This window comes from Podarcis filfolensis (genome assembly GCF_964270895.1).
Source record: "Podarcis filfolensis genome assembly, chromosome: 4".
NCBI lineage: Eukaryota > Metazoa > Chordata > Lepidosauria > Squamata > Lacertidae > Podarcis > Podarcis filfolensis.
Genome location: NC_139607.1, coordinates 70,418,446 through 70,436,140, shown reverse-complemented (window position 1 = coordinate 70,436,140; position 17,695 = coordinate 70,418,446). Strand labels below are relative to the sequence as shown.

Below are 17,695 nucleotides of genomic sequence, written 5' to 3'. Positions count from 1 at the left end.
GGTTTTTTGGTTTGCATAATATACTGCCCTATACCCCGAGGTCTCAAGGCAGTTCACAAAATAAAATCAAAATATAAAACCGCAAAATACATAATCAAAATAAAAACAATACCTCCCCCAAAAAACACACATTTTAAATGGCCATAGGATGTAAATCAGAAGAACCAAAGGCCTGGTTAAAAAGGAACATTTTTGCCTGGAGCCTAAAGGTGTATAATGAAGACACCAGGCAAGCCTCTCTGGGGAGAGCATTCCCCAGACGTGGAGCCGCTGCAGAAAAGGCCTGTTCTCGTGTTGCCACCCTCAAGAGCTTTCGTGGAGGAGGCACACAGAGGAGGGCCTCAGAAGATGATCTCAGGGTCTGGGTAGGTTCATATGGAAAGAGGCAGTCCTTGAGGTATTGTGGTCCTTCAACGGATTTCCCTTGAAGAATTCTAGACATTATAGTTCCCCCTTCACAGAGTTCCAAGCAAGGAGGAGGAAAAAAAAAAAGTGTCTCAAAAGTACTTGCAATACCTAACATTAGCCTCTAGATGGTATGGTATGGCAATCTTTTTTTATTTCTTGGCGCTTTCTTGACAACATTATTGTACTGTATAGATAAAATCAAACCTATATTCATTTAAGAGTCACCCAGCAATCGGTCGGTGATGAAAGGAAGTGCCCAAAGTTTGAAGGATATAGTATTTCCAATTTACACCTTCCTGTCAATCCTGACATTTGCAAACAAGTTATACAGCCTGATCAATGAGGATAATGCTGTATATGTTTGATGAAATGGACTCTAGTCCATGAAAGTTTATCCTATAACACATTTCTTAGTCTTTAGGGAGCTTCAAGGCTTGTTGTTGTTGCTGCTGCTGCTGCAGAGTAATGCTGCTACCCCTCTAGAATATTTTAAGAATCCTTCCTCGGATCAGACTGAATACAGACAATATTGATTTCAGCAGGAACTAACTTTTCACAAGGTGATTTATTTTCAACCACCTTAGGTTGTAATGATATACATGCATACTTGTAAGTCCCATTGAACTCATTGGGGCTTAATTCTGAGTAAAGATGCGTAGTTAGTCAAGTTCTAACCCATTACATGTTGCTCTGATTCTTTCTGAAGACCACTTTTGTTTTACAAAATGAAGCTACTGAACCTTAAATTTGTATGTGTGTATGGTGGAGGGGGGGAGGTTCTTAACTTTTCCCCATCAGGTGTGTCAACAGAACTTCAAATGCTCAGTACACAATATGTGGATTGGACCCTCCACTCTATTAACAAAAGAGGATCCAATTTGCAATCAATCAATCAATCAATCAATGCATACAGCATGTCTTATGCAGATGTGTATCCTCTTTTGCAGATGATGTGGAGGGTCCAAAAATAAATCAGGGGCCACACACAAGTAATAAAAAGTCTGACAGAGTTTTATTAACAGGTGACACTTTCCTCATAATTTAGAAAATAGAAACCTAAGAAGACTGCTGGTTCAGGCCCAAAGCCCATCTAATCCAGTTTCCTGTTCTTTACAACAACCAACTAGATGCTCATGGGAAGCCCGCAAGCAGAACATGAGTGCAACAGCACCCTCCCCACCTGTGAGAAAAACTTTCATGAGTCATGAGTCTCATGAATCACAAACCAGTTATGTTACTGTAGGTCTTTTATTGATTGATCTTAGGTTGGCAGTACTACATTCAGTGCACTACCAAGAGTAAAATTTCTGCTTATGAGGTGGGGGAGGGGGCTCCCAAGAGATTTAAGATTTACAGCAACCAAATCTGGGATGCCCATGAATGGATAAATCCAAGATTAACCCTGTTAAATAGCAAGCAGTGTATTCCAGCAACATTTGTTGTGTGGTTCTCCTAATAACTGCAGCAATACATGTATTATCATCACAGGTCAAACAACGTTCCCTTTCCTCCTTCTGTTTTGGATTTGAACCACCGACATGAATACACAGTATTATGCATTCATTTTTAGGGCTCGTACATATCTGGTTGAGCTTAAATCGGCTTTAAGTAGTTAGCGCCAAGGAGAAAGTTTTGCATGTCTGAACTCGGCAGAACATCGCCCTCACACCCACTCATCTAATCCCAACTATCTCGGTTCTAAATTTCTTCATCAGCGTGAATCACCCTTGTCTTTTGCATGCCCTTTCTTTCTGCCTGGTTCAGCTTTAGGAAGAGAAATTAGCTGCTGGTCTTCTCTCCCCCCCCCCCCCAGTTTCTGTCATTTTTTCCTGACTGGTGCTTTCCACACACAAGCTCTTGCGCTATTTTCATTATGTTTCTCTTGGCACTGGAAGTGTGAAAGGAGAAAGTATAAGTAATTTTGAAGCAGCCGTTCACAGAAATGAAGTATGAAGGATTTTTAAAAGCGTCAATTAGGAGTCATAAATGGGTAGCTCTTATACACACACACTGACAGGCAGGAGAGAAATCCAGAAAGATTAGCAATGTTCCCACCACTCTTGCCAAATTTTGCAGCTACGTATGAAAGGTGCTTTTGTCTTACAGGTCAGGTACTTTGTCATACTTAACAAATTCTTACCACTTGAAATAAGGAAGATTTTTCCACAGCTGCAAGCACTCAGGCGGAGTTGGATCGAGGAGTTATGGCTCTGCCACTGTGCTGCTTTCATGACTTTGAGTGTGCTCTTTCCCCTCAGTTCTTTCTCAAGATCTTTCCGTAGAAAGCATAATTCCAAATAGTTTTGCCACCTTGTGCTACAATTCTGCCTCCTGCTTAGCATAGAGTAGAGCAGTTAACATGGTGCCCTTCAGATGTGGGTGGACTACAAGTCCCAATCATCCCTGGCGATTGGCCATGCTAGCTGGGACTGATGGGAGTTGGGAGTCCAGCAATATATGGAGGGCACCATATTGGCTACCTGTGGAGCAGAGTGAAGTTTTTTTTAAGACAGCAATCCTATGGTCACTTACCTTGGGTGTGGTAAAGGTAAAGGGACCCCTGACCATTAGGTCCAGTTGTGACCGACTCTGGGGTTGGGATGCTCATCTCGCTTTATTGACCGAGGGAGCCGGCGTACAGCTTCCGGGTCATGTGGCAGCGCATGGAAACGCCATTTACCTTCCCGCCAGAGCGGTACCTATTTATCTACTTGCACTTTGACGTGCTTTCGAACTGCTAGGTTGGCAGGAGCAGGGACCGAGCAACGGGAGCTCACCCCGTCGTGGGGATTCGAACCACCAACCTTCAGATTGGCAAGTCCTAGGCTCTGTGGTTTAACCCACAGCGCCACCCGCGTCCCTTCTTTGGTGTGAGTTGCACTGAAATTGGTGGGCCTTAGTACTCAGCAAAACATAACACATGGAGTCACATCATCGGTCCATTGAGTGAGCACAATACTATTGCCTACTATTACAAGTGACAGCAGCTCTTCAAAACAAAAAAAAATTTTTTTCTTTCCAGTAGCACCTTAAAGACCAACTAAGTTAGTTCTTGGTATGAGCTTTCGTGTGCATGCACACTTCGTCAGATACACTGAAACAGAAGTTGCCAGATCCTTCTATATAGTGAGAAGGTGGGGAGGGGTATTACTCAGAAGGGTGGTGGGAATGGGTGGTTGGCAGATAGCTGAGATGAGCCTGTTGACGGCTCTTAACGACTGCAATAGGTCTTACAGGAAAAAGCAAGGGGTGAGAAGGTGAAAAATGGCTTTGTCATGTATAATGAGATAAGAATCCAATGTCTTTGTTCAGACCAGGTCTCTCCATGGTTTTAAGTTTGGTAATGAGTTGCAATTCAGCAGCTTCTCTTTCCAGTCTATTTCTGAAATTCCTTTGTAGTAATACAGCTACTTTGAGATCTTGTATAGAATGTCCTGGGAGATTGAAGTGTTCTCCTACTGGTTTCTCTGTCTTGTGATTCTTGATGTCCGATTTATGTCCGTTTATTCTTTGGCGTAAGGTTTGGCCTGTTTGTCCAATATAGAGAGCTCTTCAGACAGAGGCCTTCCCATCCCTGATCCTAAAGCTCCTTTGAATCAGAGATACCTCGGACATTCTGCATATAAGGTATCTGCAAGACCCCTAAGCTATGTCCTCTCCCTAGCGTTTTTAACTTCACAGAGCATGAGGCAGGGACCTGAGTTTGAAGGCTGACAGCTAAAACGCTAATGAGAGTACCAAGGCTAAGCTATGCAACCAGACAGCTGAGGCAAGGGCTGTATCATTTGACACTGTGGACTCCACCACAGATAAAGGCAGGCTGTGCTTCCTCAGGTGTTGTTGAGATGTCAGCTCCCATTGCCCATATTGGCTGGGGCTGATTGGAGGAGAAAAGGAGAACGCTACTTGCCCGTGTTCATCTTTGAAATCCAATGGGTACAAAAAGCTAACATGATAGCCAGTTTTCTCAACGCATTTAAAAGGAAGGTTCTGTTGTGCGTTACCTTTGGTGCATCTGGATATGCCAGGGCAAATGCATACAACAAAATGACTGTTTTGATAGGTTTGGGAATTTTAGGGTCCCTCCAGACTGTCATGTTTTTTGCAGGAGGGATTCAAGTGCATACCAACATATTTAGGTTTGCACAATGAAAGTGGATTAAAGTGCCCTGTTGCTTTAGCTCAGTCCCCCCCCCCCCTTTACTAGACTTTTTTATGGTTTGGAAAGGAAAAGCAAAATGCATTCAAAAGTGTGGAATAAATTAAAGATTAATGGGGAGATATATGAACAGCCCACAAGCAAGTCAGCATGCTTGAGCATAATAAATGCTAATTGTTATACAACTTCCCAGAAGACATATCAGAATGAATAGTCAATCACAACCATATTCAATCAAACCTTGTGCAAGCATGTGATGAATGCTCAATAAACAAATCACCTGGAGGAGCCCTTAACTGGTTTGGAACTGCCCAACTGGGCACATTGTGTTCTGCTCTCAGAATTTGATTCACAGTCCCCCAACACATATTCTTCCCAGTCACTGTATTGATTAATACTCAATGGGTAGTCATTTTACATCCTTCCTGGCTCATAAGAATGTAAGGAGATCCTGCTGATCAGGCCAATGGTCCGTCTAGTTCAGCATCCTGTTCTCACAGTGGCCAACCAGAAGCCGATGGAAAGCTCACAAGCAGGACACGAGCACAAGAGGCCCATCCTCTCCTGTGGTTTCTAGCAACTGGTATTCAGAAGCATTGATGCCTCTTACCATGGAGGCAGCCATCGTGGCAAATAGTCATTGATAGTCCTATCCTCCCTGAATTGGTCTAATCCCCCTTTAAAGCCATCCAAATTGGTGGCCATAGCAAACACACTTATTTCAGGACCTGCCTTTAACATGTGTAATGTACTCTTGTAGTCTAATCCTTTCTGTATTTCCTTTACTGAGCTCGAAGCTTACTCCCACAATAACGTGTGCAGGATTGTCTTGAACATTTTAATCCTGTGTAGAGCAAGGCATCCCTAAGGCAGTTGACTTCAGTGGACAGGCACACCTAGCTGCATAGGACTGGACTGCAAATGATGAAATGTATCTGCTCCTTGGAACAAGTAGCTTAAAGCGATTAAGGCCGGCGGTGTTGTGCATCGACACAATCCGATGATGTAATTATATAGCATCTCTCGAGAGACTGGGAAGGCTTCACCCACTCAGCGTTTCCTGGCTACGTGGAAAGTTTCAAAACGATCATCTTTGCGAAGGGGTAGCAGCAATCTTGGGCATCTTTCCGCTTACTCAGACAGGAGAGGGCAGAGGTTCACACACGCTTGCTTCATGCCCACAGTATCTGCTGTAGGCAGTGCTGAGGCAGGAGGCGGAGGGAAGTCCCGGGGAAGAGGCTCCACAATGAATTCATGCATCTGCCTCTGGCATCTGGCGTTGGCGCTCATTCTGCAAAAACAGGCTCAGGAGATGTATGCAAGCCTGTGTAGATGCTAGTAGGCTGTAAAATTCTGTGGCTGCTTGCTCAAGCTGGTATGGTACACCCTGACGTAAGTGTGATTATGCACACGTATACCCCAGTTGCCATGGGTATTTTATCCAGTATGCTTTGAAACCATGTTGCTGGAAATCTTCATACTTTTAACTCTAGCTTTAATGTAAACTGATTGAAGATTTCAGTCACTGGCAAGTGCTTGGTTGTGCGAGTCTAATATGCCAATCCTTTCCTCATCACTGACTACTGCTTAAACCCATCTTGAAACAACATAGGATGGATAAGGTGAGATATAAATATACCGTACTTAATAAATAAAATTAAATGAGTGTACAGTGGTACCTCAGGTTGCATATGCTTCAGGTTACATACGCATCAGGTTACAGACTCCGCTAACCCAGAAATAGTACCTCGGGTTAAGAACTTTGCTTCAGGATGAGAACAGAAATCGTGTGGTGCGGCAGCGCAGCGGCAGCAGGAGGCCCCATTAGCTAAAGTGGTGCTTCAGGTTAACAAGAGTTTCAGGTTAAGAACAAACCTCCAGAACGAATTAAGTACTTAACCCGAGGTACCACTGCATCAATTTCCCCAGCTCTCTAGCACACGCATCAGACATTTTCATCCATTCAAACCTACTGGCTCCAATCCAGCACTCATGAATATCTTCCCAGAGGTACAGAACTGCTGATGGAAATGTAGGCAGACCTGGCCTCCCCAGGGCAGAACATCCTGCTTGGTAACTGCTCTGGAATCTAGAGAGCTAAGTTGGAGATAGATTTGTGATATCCACCAACTCAAAATGAGTCAGATCCCCTAAGCCATGCAGGTGCCTTCAACGGCTGAACTTTTAAGAAAGGGCTCGTGTTTCTTGCGCTGTTTATCTGAGCCCTGTGATGTAAAAGGCCTTTATGGTTGCCTGCACGTCACTGTCCGGTTGAGAGAAGTGAGCAAAGCACCCCAGGACATCATTGCTGCCGTACTGAGATTGGGGATGACCGTCAGTCCTCAGTCAGCGGATGAGTAGGGCTGGGCCTGAGTCTTGCGGTACAGGAACTGGGCCCATTCACACCTGTCCCTCTTCCTGTTTTGGTAGTAACTTCATAGTGCATTGGTCTTTCCCGCTGAGGGAACTGGTTCCATTATTTCTCCTGCCATGTCCTCATCCCCAGTCCTGGCTGGCTATCTGTCAGCTTCTGTACAAGGCTTCTCAGTGTTACGAACCCTTAAGGGAGAGAGGGGGACTACTTAAATCAAAAGCCCAGTGGGTCGTAGAGATGTGCTGAATTTTATACAGAAGTGTAAAGGTACGAATGAGAGAGCACCATATATCGCAAGGTATTCCAAAGCAATACTTGACCACACTACACGTAGGTGGCTGTTTAGATAGATAGATAGATAGATAGAGGCAATTGCCCTGAAGAAAATGATCACAACTTTATTTTATCCCCTGTTGGGCCAGGTTTTGTCACTGCCAAGGTCAGAGTTACTTTATTTTAGTTTCAAAAATCAAACAGAATATTTATAGGATATTTACTCCTTGCTCTGGAAGCATATTCTCAAAACCAGTAAATGCACTCGCTTCCCTTGTTTTGATCACTCTGACCAGCCTATTGACAATGTTGACAACCTTGGCTGGAGAGGAGAGACTAAACATTCCTAAAGACCCAGTGGATCCTTGCTGGCACACACACACACGCCCGGCCTAGGAAAGTTACCATTCCCACAGAAAGCAAAAGTCCATCCAAAACGGAAAGCGAAAGGACTCCGGTTTTCATAAAGAACTTCGTGCAGGTCTCTAAAAACAAACAGATCTTTTGACTGCCCTTAACGAACGGTGTGCAGCGCTATTTGCATTGAAGACAACAACAAAAGCACCCCTGGAGCCTTGACTACTTAGTCCTCTCCGTCGTCAGGGCACCGGTCCGGGTTTCCCGGCAACTCAGCGGGGTGGGGAACGTCCCGGTGACCGGCTCGCCCAGCGAGGGAATTTCCTCCATGCCGAAAAAGTCCGAGCTGCAACTCTCGTCCCTCCACCCCGACTTCCTCTCTCACGTCACGACATTCCCCTTTCACCCCTCCCCCTTTTAACCATTGCAACACCAACCAGGCAACTCAGGACTGAATCACAGGCGATAATGATATCGGGGCGTGCGGGGGGGGTGGGGGTGGGGAGGAAAGAATCCCCGAAGACGTCGAGCTTCGTTGTGAAACTTTCCCTTTTGGCTGGAGAGGCAGCGCGTGGCGGTGACGGGTTTGGGGCGGGGGGAGCTTCTGCCGGCAGAAATTTTAAGCCTCCGAGGGAAATGTTCGCTTTGCCATAGAGACGGAGCACATAAGCAGCTGAGGACCCGTTAAGCAGCCGGGAAAACCATCTAGCTCGTTCCCTGAAACCTAGCTTCACTCCCGAGACATGAAGGTATATAAATATGTATGTTTCCTTATCCTTTAAAAAGGCGAAACCGTGTGCTTTTCACACAAAAGCCATTTCTATTGGGGTGTGGGAGAGAGAGGAAGAGGCTTCCCTACAGGTGCATGGCAGACAGACTTGGCATGGAGGTTTTCACCAGCTGAATTTCTGTCTAAAACACTTTTATTGTCCATTCCGCGTCGCCCAACCACTATCATAGTGTCCTTTCTCTTGGCAGATCAAGATGAGCAGGTGACAGCAAAGGTTGCAAAGTTTTTAGCTGGGGCAATCAGATTAAGATCCACTATTTGTCTATTGATTCAAAACCCTAAAATGTATTTTATATAATTGACTTTTTATTTCTATTCTTTGTATATCGTATTGTTGTTTTATTGCTATGGCCGATGGCTGATGCAAATAAAGATTCATTCGTTCGTTCATTCTGTTAAAAACACAGAGGTTCTGTCAACAAACAAACAGCAAGCCTGGTTTAAGTTTTGGAAACTTATTTCATGTTGTTATTGTTATTCCTGTTGGACCAGATGGCCCTCAGGGTCCCTTCCAACTCTGCAATTCCATTATTCTTTTATTTGCACGTGGGAAATCTGAGGTTTGTGGAGCAGGGAGGGGAAAGGGGGTTTGTTGCCTCTCTGGTTATTGAAAGCCAACTTTTAAGGAAACACACACACACACACACACAGAGAGAGAGAGAGAGAGAGAGAGAGAGAGAGAGAGAGAGAAATGTGGTTGGCTGCACATGCGCACCTGTTGGCTCCAAATAGAATTAGTTGTGCTTAACTGCCAGTAAAAATCATTAGATGGGTTGGTCCTGACTGACAAGTCGTCTTGAACTGACAGGAACTTCAGTGTCATTCAATGGAACTGGATTAGGGTCTCTAAGTATGAATGGGAATGAGGGACAGTTGAGATGGCAAGGTAGTGTGGACAAGCAGCTATTTCTGGCTTAGAGCAAACCCAACGTGGAGTGTGGTACTTTTAAAGCAAACATGTTTATTGTGGCACAAGCTTTTGTATTCTAGAGTCCATATTATCAGATCAGATGCAGGAAGTGTTATCCTAAGCTGGCAGGTGTGTGTGTTTGAAATAAATCTCTATCTGTAAATAAATACACACACACACACACACACAGGCAAGAAGTGAGGTCAGGAGGAAATGAACGCAACAAACAAGGCTCTGATAATCATGTGTAAAGCTTAAATGTATGTAAAATGTAAATGATTACAGTGACCACCCTAAATCTACGTTGATAACACAAACATCCACGTAATAACCCACCAGCTAATTTACAGGGCTCAGAAGACACTTTCTGTATGAACTTGTTTGCTACCTTGGAGCCTCTGTTTCAGAGAATTCTGGGAACTGTTCTGCTGGCTCTTCAGGAAGCTGGTACCCTCCAGATGTTTTGTACTGCAGCTTCCATCAGGCTAGCAAAGGCTGTGCCGCATCATAACTCTACTAGCACCCCAGGATAGCAACAGGGGAGAAAAGTCTATCTACTGCACATGGGCAAGCCCACCACTGGACCAGTTAATGGGTTGAGGGCCCACTTCCATCTCTGGGTTCCTCTGAGCCATCCTTAATGGAGAGAGATACTGGAGCTTGGGGAAGTAGGTGCTATTTTCCTCCTGCATCCTAGTCCAGACAATGCTTAATGCTGAGAGGGTCCTGGAGAAAGATGACTTTGCTTCTGCTGACACCAACATAACCAACTTGCCATTCCTGTTTTGCTTGGAGAGAGACAAACCAGGAAGCTTGAGCTCATACTTGCTTCCCTGTAGTAAGAATCAGTATGGCATGGGGTGGAGTGGCAAAATCAGAGAGTTCTGAGTTTTGTTGCAGCTGCAGAGCTGGCCTCGGCACCATGGGGTGAGTTATAGAGCTGATAGAAATTTGGACAGAATATAGATAGAGCTGATAGAAATTTGGTGGCCTCAGTTGCCATCAGCAAGTTGACATGCTTTGCTGTCTCTCTAAAGAAAGGGTCTGTTTTTCTGTGTGCTTTCTTTTATATATGTCTTATGAATATGAATGAGAGGGTTACTCTATGTCTTTCGCTTTCAATTTCTTTTTTGCTTCTCCTTCTTTTACCAAACCAATAAACATATTCAGAACATGAAAAATCCTCTTTACTGTACAAAGGGAGACAGCAGGCTTTCATTGAAATCAACTTAATATGTCAAAAGTTTTGAGAAATATTAACAAAGTTAAAATTTTCCAGTTTTGAAAACTAATTTGTGTTTAACTTTAGTTATTCCAGAAGAAAATAATTAACTGTTTATGGGCTTTTGTATTACCATTCTGACCAGCACTATATTCAACAAAGGATTATTGAATGTTTGAACACACGCTTTAGAATCAAGAAGAGAAAAATGAAAATCAGTATTGAAAATCATAATGTGCCTGCTTTATTTCATACACATTTTCTTGTCTAATTTTTTGAAATTGGAGATATCATATGTCATGTCACCAGCTAGTCAATGCTTTGTTTGGAAAAATGGCCAGCTAAATGCCTTTGGAAACCTTAGAAACTGAGGACACGTCAACAGTGTTTTTGTGTTGTTTTCCCCTCCATCATCTTGTACTGAGAGAAAGATTGCAGGGGAAAGGGTATATGTTATGTATTGTTTTGTTTTGTTTAATTTTTTACATTTATATCCAGTCTTTCTTCCAAAGAGCTCAAGGTCGTTGACATGGTGTCTCACTCGCCACCACACACCACTATACTGTACCACACTGGTTGTAGTAGGGAAGTAGGGAAAAAGTGTGTGATTATCTTATCCATTGTTTGTGTTTGTGTGGGTCCTTTGGTTGTACCAGCCCTATATTTGTGATTGACAACTGAGTTATTTGTTCCGCATGCTGGTTATGTCCTGCTTTTAGATTGTAGCAGAATTGTGATGTTGGTTGTGTTGCGCTATGTGGGGATGTGCCTGATATCAAGCATATTGTTATGAGATTGTGGGGTTTTTTGGAGGGGGGTCAGACACCCCTAAATCTCTGGATTCAGTAAAACATTAGAATTTAAGCATACCTCTGAATTCTTGGCGTCAAAAATAACACAGACCAGCTTCTTCATGAGCTCATTACTTAGTAATGGCCAAGTTGCTGACCTAACAAATGGCAGGATGATGGGCCATTAAGTTAGATGGCTCTTGGAAGCAGCCTCTGCCTGAGCTCAGAGGGAGATAGTTGGCAGAGACAAGGAGAGTTTAGTTTTAGGATTGAAGTTTGCCTGATGTGGGCTGGAGGAAAATTGTTTTGGTCTGTTAAACACAGCAGGATGGAGAACCGGGAGGGGTGGGGATGGTCACAACACAATGTGGGCTGACAGTTCGACTCCAACATGGCAGGACCCACATGGAGTGTAATGATAGGAACCTCTCTATATCAGGCTCAGGTTATATATGTGTGAGTGTAAATAAACCCTATATCATAAAGATACCACAGTCTCCACTGTGCCTCATTTCCAAGGAAAGCATGAATCCTGGGTAAGTGCCTGGACCCCTGAAATCTTGCACCGTTTGGAGATTTGGGTGGCATGTAACAATGCAATCCATGGACAGAATCATTTTCAAATGGAAACGAAGGGTTCCCATTAGTGGCTTAAAATGCAGCGAAGTGACCCCCCTCCCCCCGCGTTTCAAGTTGCATTTGCATGGAGTCATTTCACATCAGAGAGGGGACAGGGATTTCTCCACCTGATACACAGGACATTTTTTGTTTCCCCACCTCTGCAACCCCACAAACTTCTACTCATTAAACTGTACTCTGTGCCTGTGTGATGGCTGCTGGGTATGTTCACTTTGCTGCTTCCACTGCATCCAAGTTTTCTAATCGGAGTGAACCTGGTTTGAGGGGGAAAATAGCAGTATTTGTCAAGAAACTGCAGGATCAGTATGGATTGTGGCTAACATTGTGTGAATGCGGCTTTAAGCATTAGCTGTAGGAGTGCACTGGGTGTGGAGCCAGAGATCATTTGAAAGCCACTCATTTAAATTTAGGGGCAGGCAACCCAGACAACTGCCTAGGGTGCTGAGCAGACGGGGTGCCTGTCGCGGCCTATCCGCTCAATAGCTGAAACAATAATACAGACAGTTCATAATCACGGTTACAAAGCTGGCAACACAAACCTGCACGGTCATGATTTCATTACAACTCTTTTTTGTTTCAATCCATGAGAAATGTACATCTATGCCCATTAAAAAAACACCTGTGTGAGTCATCTGTGATCAGATCCTTTCCTGCAAATTTATTGTCAATGATAAATGATGTCTACAAATGGTGCATCAAATTTATTAAACAGGCAACAAATGCATTGAAAGAAGGTATTCAGAAAGGCACACCAAATCTGTTTCTTTACCAGGGTACCATTTAGTCTAGGACTGGCCCAGTCTGTGGATGGAATGGCTTGGTGGCAGTAAACTTGCTTAAACCACAAATACTAGCTCTACAGGGTGCAGAGAACTTTTGCACTTAAGCAGAATGAGGTGGTAGTGTTCACTAGATGGGTCCTTTGAGTCTCAGGGTCTGAGCTGCAGATGACCTGGCAATCCTAAGGCATGAATGTTTTTCAGAAGAAATTGTTCAACACTGTTTATCTTGTCTGCAAAGAACTCCTAATTAGCCTCCTTGGAGTGTAATTTAACAGCCACTAGTTTAAACTTCACTGTGTGATCTGCATGGGGATATTATTACAATTGAATTACATGGTGTACTTAGGGAGATTTTTCCTCCCACTGTCACCTTCCTTGCACTGAGAGGAGAAGAAAGAGGAGGAAGTTTTGTTTTTTATCATTACATGTAAATGTGAGGTTTCATTTCATTGCAGGAAATGAATGAGCTGTGAGGTAATGATGCTACAGTGTATTGCACACAGACTAAAATAAACCCATAGTCTTAAAGGAAAATCTGGCATGGATTTTGAGAAGAGCTGGCATTTGACATGGCATGCTTGAGCCGTCTTGTCTATTACCGCCCAGGAGATTAAATCAATGTCTTTTCCTGTTTTGTTTTGGTTTTTGCTTCTAATGAACATATGTTAGTTCATGCACATTAGGCTCTTGAGTAATTCCATGCAAATGAAATAATAAAAAGAAAAGTATTGATTTCTTGTTGAATAAAATGTTATTTTGAAGAGGATAAAATGGCCTGGCATTTTGATAGTTCTAAAAATGTGTGTCATGTGGACATGATAGCTCAAGATGGAGTTAAAATATTTTAACTCAATTTGGTATGCAGGAGAAGGAAAAGCAACTTCATTTTTGGCAGAAAAGACACAGTGGGAAAAGGTGTGGTGGTGTTTATTAGGATAATTTTGGTGGATTTTTATTTTTTTGGGGGGGGTAAATTTCTCAGAAACTAATGCTCTGATTGTCCCCATAGCTCAATGATGTGTCTCAAACACTTGGTAAGTTAGGGTCTTCCTCTGCATGCAAAGACAGGCTCCAGCAGATTGAGCAGACGGGACCAATTGTGGGTCCAATGGTCAAGAAGGCTGTTTCTGCATGTGCTATAGAGGGAAAGTGAGGGCAGATAGGGTTCTCTAACTTGGGAAAGTAGCCCATCTAAGAGAAGGAAAACTCTGATCCTAAACCTCTGCTGCCTTGTGGGCTATCTTCAGGAGAAGAAAAGGCTAAGGAGTAAATCCTACACAAATCTGGACGGTTAGATGGTGACTTGTTTGCCTCCTTCTGGCAATTCCTGCAGCCAAGCTGGTGCCAATTTGCTCTGCTTTCCTTTGGACCACATCAGGGAGTCGTAGAGACTTGTTGTCTGGGCAGCCCAGGACCTCCATAGATGCCACCCAGGCTTGCACCCCCGGGAGGTCACTTTGGTGTTGCTAACGCAGCTGTTTGACCTCACCCCGGGAGGCACACTCCATTGTCTCTTGAGACAGATGGATACCAATAATGCTCTGATTGAGATGAAATGTCATACGCAGTATGATGTGCTGTACAAAGCTCTGTAAAGATGAAATAAATCAGCTGTTCTGCTATGGCATTGTACTGTTTGCATCAAAATGCTGTAATTGACAACGAAACTTCCTGATTTCCCAAAACGAAAAAGAGAAACAAAGATCCAGTCATTGCATTGTTTAGGGAAGTGTTGATGTTGCCGTGGAGAAACTAGCTTTTTAACTGGGAAATTATTTTAATTTCTTAAACGATAAGCCTGGGGTATCATAAAAAGTTTTCCAAGCAAATATACAATAGTTCAGTACATCACAAAATCTCCATTATAAATGCAGTTTTATCAACATAAACAACAGAGACACTTGTGGCACCTAGAAGACTGATGAGTAAAGTTGTATGGCATACGTTTTTGTGGACTACAGTCCATTTCTACAGTTGCACGAACCCCTGATGTTGTGGGTGATATTAGGTCCTGCAACAGTGCTGCCAGAATAGACATGGAGACAGAATTGGCCTGCTCTTCCTGATGAGTAGCCATTTTAGTTTGGAGGGCCAAAGGGGCTATCTGTAAATGTCTGCCAGTGCAATCCTATGTTTATTCAGAAGCAAGTCCCACTGAGTCCTGGGAGACTTAGTCCTTAGTGCATATTGTTATGCTCACTCTCAACAACAAATTTCTGGGGTTCAGTACTCACCCAGGATTGTTTTTTAGGGGGAGGAGATCACTGGAGGCTTACAGTGTTGTATAATATTTGAGTTTATTTTCAAATATACATATTGAGTAGATTAAATATTCCAACAAACAGCCAAATCCACTGCCTCATTTCAGATCTCTGGTGGAAGGTAGCCAGTACCCCAAAATGCTGCTGGCTTAAAGGGCCAGGAAAAAAAATCTGCTTTTTCTCTTAGTCTGTGTCACACTTGGAATCTGCAGAAAATTGGCCAGCTTTCCTCCTTGCCCTGATTAAAGGGAACAAGGATAAGTCATCTTTTTCAATCTTCTCTTAGCCTTCCTGGGCCATTTATCAGTCAACAGTCAGCTCCTATAGAGACATACATCGTCTGTAATTTCCTGAACAAAAAATGTGCCTGACAACTTTCCCAGAACTTTTAAGGGGTAGCCAGCAGTATCTTCTGCTCCATTAACTCTATTCTGTACAAACTTCCAATCTTACAACAATTCAATATATTTGTGTGACACGCCTTGAGGTCAACTCAGAAGGCTGGTAGATGGCACAAAGATGGGCCCGCCATTCTGTCTAGAACAGCACAGTAGGTCATTTTTTTGCCCATATTCCACAATCCCTTTATGCACCAGAGGATGTCTTCTTCCATGCAGGTTAGATACCAGAACTCAAAGTTGAAGCTACATCATCAGGCCTAGACATTAGAGACTCACCATGGTTATTTAATGGTGAGGGAAATTCATCATGTCCTGCCCAAAGGTCTTCTGTGTTGGTGCTACTTCACATCTTGCAGGATAGAAAGTGGCATTGGAAAAAGCCCCAGAGCCAAGCCATGGTTGCAATGAAACACTGCTATCATGACAGAACAGTCCCTTCACAATCACTGCCCCCCCCAGTGATACTTGTGCAAAATCACAGCCAGCTTTATGATGGCCTAATGCCATATGCCTCTGAATACCATAAGAAGAGCCCTGGTGGATTAGGCTAAAAGCCATCTGCTCCACCATTCTGTTCTCACAGTGGCCAGCCAAATGTCTATGGGAAGCCCACAAGCCGTATTTAAGTCCAGCAGCACTCACCCCTCTTGCACCGGTATTTGGAGACATACTCCCTCAGTACTGGAGGTAATTTACAGCCATCATGGCTAGTAGCCATAGACAGACTTATACTCCATGAATGTCTAAACCTTTGAAAAACCATTTAGGTTTGTGGCTTATAATTTCCTGGGTTCCTTTTTTAAAAATTGGTTTTACATTAGCCCCTTTCCAGTTCTTAGGCACGGAGAACAACTGTAGGGATAAGTTCCATATCAGTCATTTCACATTAGAACACTTGGGTAGATGCCATGTAGACCCGGTAATGTTAGTTTATCATTGGAAGCACATTACACATAGGTGAATGCCCTCAAAGCCTCTCCATTCTTTTCCCAGACATGCTATGAATCATGTGGGTGTTGATTTGTTGCTTATCATTTACTGATTTGATTCTCCTCCCTAGAAGGAAGCCTGCTGTTGGCATGAATCTGTTCCGGTTGTTGCAACAGTTTTGGCTGCCCTAGACAGGTGGCTTGAGGCAGATGTGACCATTAACATGTATTACAGTGTTTGCTAGGTCAACTGGTGGCTTCCCTCAAACTGAATTGGAATTCATTTTAAAAGCTGATCTTCTTCTTCTTCTTCTTCTTCTTCTTCTTCTTCTTCTTCTTCTTCTTCTTCTTCTTCTATCAATGGATTTGATGTGGGGTTACTTACTTGCTCCTACAGTAGGGATGAACTGAAGGAGATATGCTAGGTCTCCTTGGAGCCTCTTTCTTGCAATTGTTGCTGTGCTCTTCCCTTAGAAAACATCCTTAAACTGTCCTCTAGAAATGCTACCTACAAAACTGCAGTTTGATGTATGGCGCCATCCTTGTAAAATCAAGCTGTACAGAAAAAGGATCACCATCATATTCATATTTCAAACTTCCACAGAGTAGTAGTATTGATGACGACAAAAATCCCAAAAAGCATCTCGGGACACTTTAAAGTCTAATAGTTTTATCGCCAACACACCCGAGAAGACTTGAGACGATAAAGATGAGTAACAGGTTATATTTATTAAAATATAACAACGAAAGAATCCCCCAATCAGGACAATTAAACCAAATTAACCAAAACTGATGAGGTCTGGGTGGTTAGGTGGATTGATGGGATGATTTCAACTATCCCCTCACCTAAGCCAATTGCCAGCCACACATGAGATTATGCAGCAAGGCTTGAAGAAACTCCTTCCTCTTCAATGTGTGCTGTTTGGGTATATGAACCTGACATGTACACTGTGGTTCCATTGGCCAATATTAACCTCAATGAGAAGAGGGGAGAGTGTGGTGTGGAGTGGGATTAAATAGCCTGTTCTCCCTGATAGGGCAAATTGCCCCCATATTGTTGCCCATGTTACCCCTGGGTCCCATCTATTCTCTTCTTGCATTGCGTTTTGTAGCTCCATGAGAACTTGTGACAGAACAAAAATTAGTATTTGATGTGCAAAAAAGGACTTTTTGTACTTCATACTGGCAATCTCACTAGCCAATGGATGCCAATTCCAATAAAAAAACTATCCTCACTTTTTTGAAAGAGAGATGAAAAGAGCACTAGGCTCTATAACAGTTATAGAAGGTTCTATCCTGTCTCCCATGTTATTTGATATCTACATGAAACCACTGGGAGGTGTCATCTGGTAATTCGAAGTGTGGCATTACCAGTATGTGTATTATGCTCAACTCTCTT

At 43.3% G+C, this 17,695-nt stretch overlaps 2 protein-coding genes across 2 annotated transcripts in view; one reads left to right on the top strand and one right to left on the bottom strand.

Annotated features, from left to right (window-relative positions):
- The window catches only part of RPL24 (ribosomal protein L24), a 324,479-nt gene that overhangs the window by 46,401 nt on the left and 260,383 nt on the right, over nucleotides 1-17,695 (bottom strand). The window lies entirely within an intron of this gene.
- Nucleotides 8,030-17,695, top strand: part of NFKBIZ (NFKB inhibitor zeta) — a 33,012-nt gene continuing 23,346 nt past the window's right edge. The window contains exon 1 of the mRNA XM_083611567.1: nucleotides 8,030-8,320. The gene's annotated coding sequence lies outside the window, so the exon portion shown is untranslated. The remainder of the gene's footprint in view (nucleotides 8,321-17,695) is intronic.